Here is a 5,872-nt window from a genome sequence, read left to right on the forward strand (position 1 = left end):
ATTAAGAAGTGATAACATGGTTCGAGTACCATGATTCGTAGCAGATTGAGAGGAGATCACATGGTTCGAGTACCATGAATCGTGGCGGCTAGTGCTTCTGGTTTTACCAGTTATCCCGTTGTGACTAATTAGACTGAGAACAGATATGATAGAGTGTGGGGCAAGAGGGCCATGTCGAACGAGTTTTAATGGTGCATACCTGGAGAGGGAAATCCAGTTAGTTTTGAGAGATTTTCATTAGTGAAATGCCAATTGGAGTCGCAAAACACAGGGATGGGTGGAGATGAGACTTTATGGAGAATTGCAGCCTGAATTGAGCAATCAGCCGATAGTTGAGATGTCACCTTATGTGACAAGATTTGCGTTGTTCCCGTTTCCTAGGAGAAGCAAAACGAGATATTGAGCTTTTGATTTCAGAATTTGAGGTAAACCCCGTGGGGAAGCATAGGCTTGCAACCTTTTCACCAGAGTATTTTGGGCAGTATGTTTACTGAAAGGTAATTCTTATACCATGAGAGAGTCATTTGTGGGTTTATGATGGAAGAGAACAGGGAGGTGCCTTTTTGGGAGGCATACTTTCTAGCGGCGGCTTAAGGTGATTAAGAGAAGTATATCGGGGCGGTGGCCCTCGTTGTCTTTGTTGAGTATCGACTGTGAGAGTGGGGTCTCTTGCTTTTATGATGATTCTCGTGATGATGGGCTGGTCAAGGAGTTAGGAACGAAGTGTGTGATGGTGCATTATTTCCGGACTGAGAGTCAGTACTAATTCAGAACAGTTGGGGTATCCGGCGGTATATCGGTGTGAGGCTTCGAGATGACTAGAGGTAGTCATGTTGGGAGGATTCTGAGATTCTTGTTTGAGTTACGGGATATTTGGAGTTGCTTGGTTCCATCGGGAAGATCATTGAAGTGATTATATGGTACATTCCAAGAGTCAAGTGTGATATACCTGGTGAAACAGTCTATGGAGTAGATTGTTGGTATGCCAATTAGTGATGGTTCGAACCCTGAGTGGGGGAGAACTGATTATTTTATTGAGAGGATCAGCGATCCGTTCAAAGTAAGGTTAGAGAACTGGTTATGGGGATCCGCGGTGCGGACACATGACACCTGGGTTATTGGTAGATGACGCGAGGTGCAAGGCGGGATGATGTATTGGTATGTGCTTAAGGAAGGATGAGTGAATCCACGACAGGTGGCCGTTGTTCAGATAATCTATTATGGCTAGGGATTTTTCGGGTTTTGCAATTGTTGAGTTCGAGGCGGTTGGATCGCCGAGTTCAGGGTGAAATAGCTGAGATTTGTGGGTATAGGTATAGATTGTGATCTATACATCAGGAGGGGCGGCAGTTGATTTGTCGACCAATTTCAGAGTCGGTGTGAGTAGTTCGTATGAGCGGTGATCAGTAGAGGGTGGAGCTTCGGATTTTTGTCAACGTGTTTTCATTCATTGACGATTCCTCTGTATTTCAATTTGTGAGATGCGAATATTCCGAAGTTACAAGTTGTGCGAGAGGAAGATCGGTTGTGAGATTCTGAGAGGGTACATTGTGGTATCTGAGTATGATGTCGTGAATATGAGATCAGTGGTTGAGGCAAGACATCGTGAGGTCCTGTGATGGTGTACCGAGGTATTCGAGTATGATATCCTAAATTTCGAATTATTTTGGGGTGTCGACTCGAGGAGGAGATCGTGGGGTGATAAGAAAAAGTGTTGGAAGTCTGCGGGGAGCTGTAGCATCCATGAGTTAGTGCGAGAGAGTGTGGTGATACTGCAGGGAGTCATAGTATTCACCAGTCAGCGAGGGGGTGTGGCGATACTGCGGGGAGCCGTAGTATCCACCAAACAACGAAAGAGCGTTGTGAAACTGCGGGGAGTCGTAACTTTCACTGGTCAGAGGGAGAGCGTTGTGAAACTACGGGGAGCCATAGTTTTCACTGGTCAGCGGAAGAGTATTGTGGAACTGCGGGGAACCGTAGCTTTCACTAGCCATCGAACAAGAGAGAAGCGTTGTGAATCCACGGGGATCTGTAGTATTCACTAGTTAGAGTATGACGCAGAGGAGTTCTTAGGCCTGGGTAGCCTTAACACTTGGGTCTTCTGGAACCTGGTTGTCGGACCAGGGGCGAGACTTGGGTCTCCGTGTCGGTCGAGGATTGTTGTATCCCGGGTTGAGGAGGGATTATCGTAATCGGAAGGAATTGGAGAGACGGTGTGTGCATAAATTCGCGAATCGTGGGTTCGGGTTGAGTATCAGATTGGAAATGAGTGGTTTCAATTATGTTGTGAAATTAGACTCTCAAGTTGAATTTGGGACAATTCGTATATTGAGTAGGCGAGATGGGGTTCCGGGTTCGTAGATGGGTTCCATTAGGAGGGGTATTGTGTGTCATCTGATGTCTTAGACCGGAGTGGGTCAGTTCGTTTGTATGGGAAGGGCCGCGAGACGTATGGAACTAAAGAGTAGTAGACGACAGAGGTCGAGGGTAAGACGATATCAGTTGGGATTGTAGTATTCGCTTGGGGTAAAGCGAACTTCATGACTTCTGTGTCACACTGGGCCGAGATAGTTATTGTGAGAAGGAAGTCAGTGAGACGTTTTGGGGTATGCAATGGGTAACCTTTATAGGTTCAACTGTTGGGTCGTTAGTCGACCTGGTGTTCAGTGTTGAAAGGGATAATTGAGTAGGGAGCTGGGGCTTATGGTTGTTAGATGAAAGAGGATACTTCTGAGCAAGCCTGATCATTTTCTTGTGTCTGAGGACAGGGTGTAGAGAGTTCATTGTTCAGATGGGTTTTGGTTGTGGCACAGTGGATGGGTCCCTGGTGTGATGTGACCCTTTCGTTCCTTGGAGTATGATCTGGATCGTTTAGTATGTCTGGTGTGAGTGATCGGTAGCCAATTTTTGGTCATTGACTCGTTTCTATCAGACACCATAAGAGAACCAGAGGGGCAGTAAGTAAACGAGGTCTGTTATTCGAGGGACGAATAACATTGTGATATCTTGAGATGGTGGTATGGCAATGAGACAGTCCACTAGAGTCTCCAGGTTCTGGAGAGTCAGAACGGGTATCGTAGCGGCAGAGGGGTCTGTCCATTTCCGGGTTTGGGAGTTCCTGTTTGGATTCAGGTGTCCCTGGAGGAAGATTGTTGTGTGGTATGAGACCCTTTCGGTGGTGCTTTTCGAGTTATTGGTTCCAATCTATGTGTTGTTGAAGAGCGATTTCGAGGGCGAAATCTAATTCGAGTGGGGGAGAATTGTAACATCCGGACTCCCATGTATATTATTGGGTGTTTAATTTTGAGATTTATTGAGTGACTCGACGAGTTGTGAGTCCAACTCGTCGAGTAGAGTCGAGTTGACCGCGTGGGATTAATTAATGGACTCGACGAGTCAGAGAGCAGACTCGCCGAGTTGGTGCTGAGTTGTGAAACCCTAATTTCCCGAGGTTGGGGCCTATATAAGGGAACTTATGCCCCCATTTCTGCCTGACCAGCTGCCTAACCTTCCTGTGTAAAACTCTAAACGTGTGTAGTGAGCTAAGAGAGTTTTAGAAGCTAAACTTGGAGTAACCTAGTGCATCTTTTGAGAAGAATAGGGGATTATCCAACAAGGAAGCAAGAGAATCGGTTGGATCTAGTGAATCTTCATGCAAGGGCTTCAGTGGGAGGTAAAAGCTTGCACCTTTCTCATTTTTTTTGCCTAGATCTCATTATTGTAAAAGATTAGGGTTTCTTCCACCTTTGTTGGGACTTCGAGCATATAGAGTTATCATGGGGTTTAAACCTCAGATCTGGACCTTGTGAGGTCCTAAGAGTCCAAAGGTCCCAACTTTATTCATCCACATAAGGTTTATTGTGCTTAACACCTTGTGAGAGAATGTTTTGGTATGTTGGAGAAAAATTACCATACATGAACGTAAAGATCAAAGCTTTATGTGACAACTGAGTCTTGAGATGCTCGATCTAGTGTTTGGAGTGGTAGATCTGCTTTGAGTTGTCTGAATGAGGAATGAGTTTGAATGGAATCGCCGAGTCGATGAGCCGACTCGACGAGTCGGTGAGGATTTGTCCCAATGAGCTTGATCATGCGATAACTCGGCGAGTTGACGGGTCAACTCGGTGAGTTGAGTCGAACCTTCACGAGACTTCTGAGGAAAAGATTGGACTCGACTAGTCACATGGGTGCATTCGGCGAGTCAGGTCAAACATGGAATGTTGACTCGAGTTTGACTTCTATTGACTTTAGGGTTTGGTCAACATGAGTAACGAAAAGCCATAGAGGGGTAAAATGATATTTTACCCATTCCAAGATTTTGAGAGAAAGAGAAATAGCCTTTGGTTTATTTAGAGTCGTGAATAGAGTATTAATTAGAGATATTTATCGTATGTGTTAGGCGGAGGCTAGACCGGTGATTCGAGTTCGAGGTTGTCCGAGTTCTTACAAGGTGAGTCTTCTCACTATACTTACCATGAGTTCTTACAAGGTGATTCGAGTTCGAGGTTGTCCGAGTCCTCTCATAGTCGTTGTCGGAGGGTCTCAAATGCCCTCTGCTGCTCAGGGCCCCACCGGAATTCCACCCCCTTCCTCTTCAGACGAGTGAGGGGTACTGCAATCTTGGAGAAATCATGTATGAATCTCCGGTAGTACCCTGCCAATCCCAAAAAGCTCATGATGTCTGAGCGAGAGTTCGGAACCTCCCACTGCATAACCGCCTCGATTTTGGCCGGGTCGACCAAAATCCCCTCATGGTTATCGAGGTGTCCAAGAAACTGAACCTCTCGTAACCAAAACTCACACTTCGAGAACTTGACATAAAGTCGTTTTCGCCTCAGAACTCCCAATGACTCCCGTAGATCCTCCTTATGCTGCTCCCGGGTCTTGGAGCACACCAAGATATCATCTATGAACACTATGACCGAGCGATCGAGCATCGGCCTTCAGACCCGATTCATTAGGTCCATAAATACTGACGGCGCGTTAGTGAGCCCGAACGGCATCACCACCAACTCGTAATGTCCATAACGAGTTCGGAACGCGGTCTTCTCCACATCCTCCTCCCTAACCATGACCTGATGGTACCCGGACCTCAGGTCTATCTTGGAGAACCAAGATGCTCCCTGCAACTGATCGAAAAGATCATCTATCCTCGGGAGTGGATAACGGTTCTTCACCGTCAACTTGTTCAACTCCCGGTAATCAATGCACATCCGGTGTGAACCATCCTTCTTCCTGACGAAGAGTATCGGCGCTCCCCACGGGGAACCACTCGGACGAATGAACTGCTTGCCCAGCAGTTCCTTCAGCTGTGATGACAGCTCCTGCATCTCTGGTGGTGCCAACCAGTACGGCGCCTTGGCGATAGGGGCTGCACCTGGCACTAGGTCGATCCTAAACTCAACCTGCCTCTCCGGAAGCACTCCGGGTAACTCCTCCGGAAACACATCAGCAAACTATCTGACCACTGGAACCTCTGATACTGAAACCTGATCCCTGACCCGCGTATCCACCACATACGCTAGATAACCCACACACCCGTGCTGAATGTACTGCCGAGCCATGGCAGCCGAACAAAACCCTGATCCCAATCTGGTGCTCTCGCCATAAAAATCAGTTCTCCCCCACTTGGGGTTCGAACTACTACCTGATGGGTTTTGAGCATTCTAACACTCCTATGGTGTATATGCAACCCTAGAAACCTTGGATCTATGTTTGACTATGATACATGCAAATAATTATTTTTCCAAGGTTCTTATCCTATCTAGCATGGCATGGGGAACTTGAATCAAATAAAGCTAGTAGAATTACTTACCTTGTAGTTGTAGTTGATTGCTTGGAGTTTTAGAGCCTAGCACCAATAGTGTGGATG

The sequence above is a fragment of the Lactuca virosa genome, chromosome 7, assembly GCF_052849685.1.
Source record: "Lactuca virosa cultivar CGN04683 chromosome 7, Lactuca_virosa_CGN04683_v6, whole genome shotgun sequence".
Classification (NCBI taxonomy): Eukaryota; Viridiplantae; Streptophyta; class Magnoliopsida; order Asterales; family Asteraceae; genus Lactuca; species Lactuca virosa.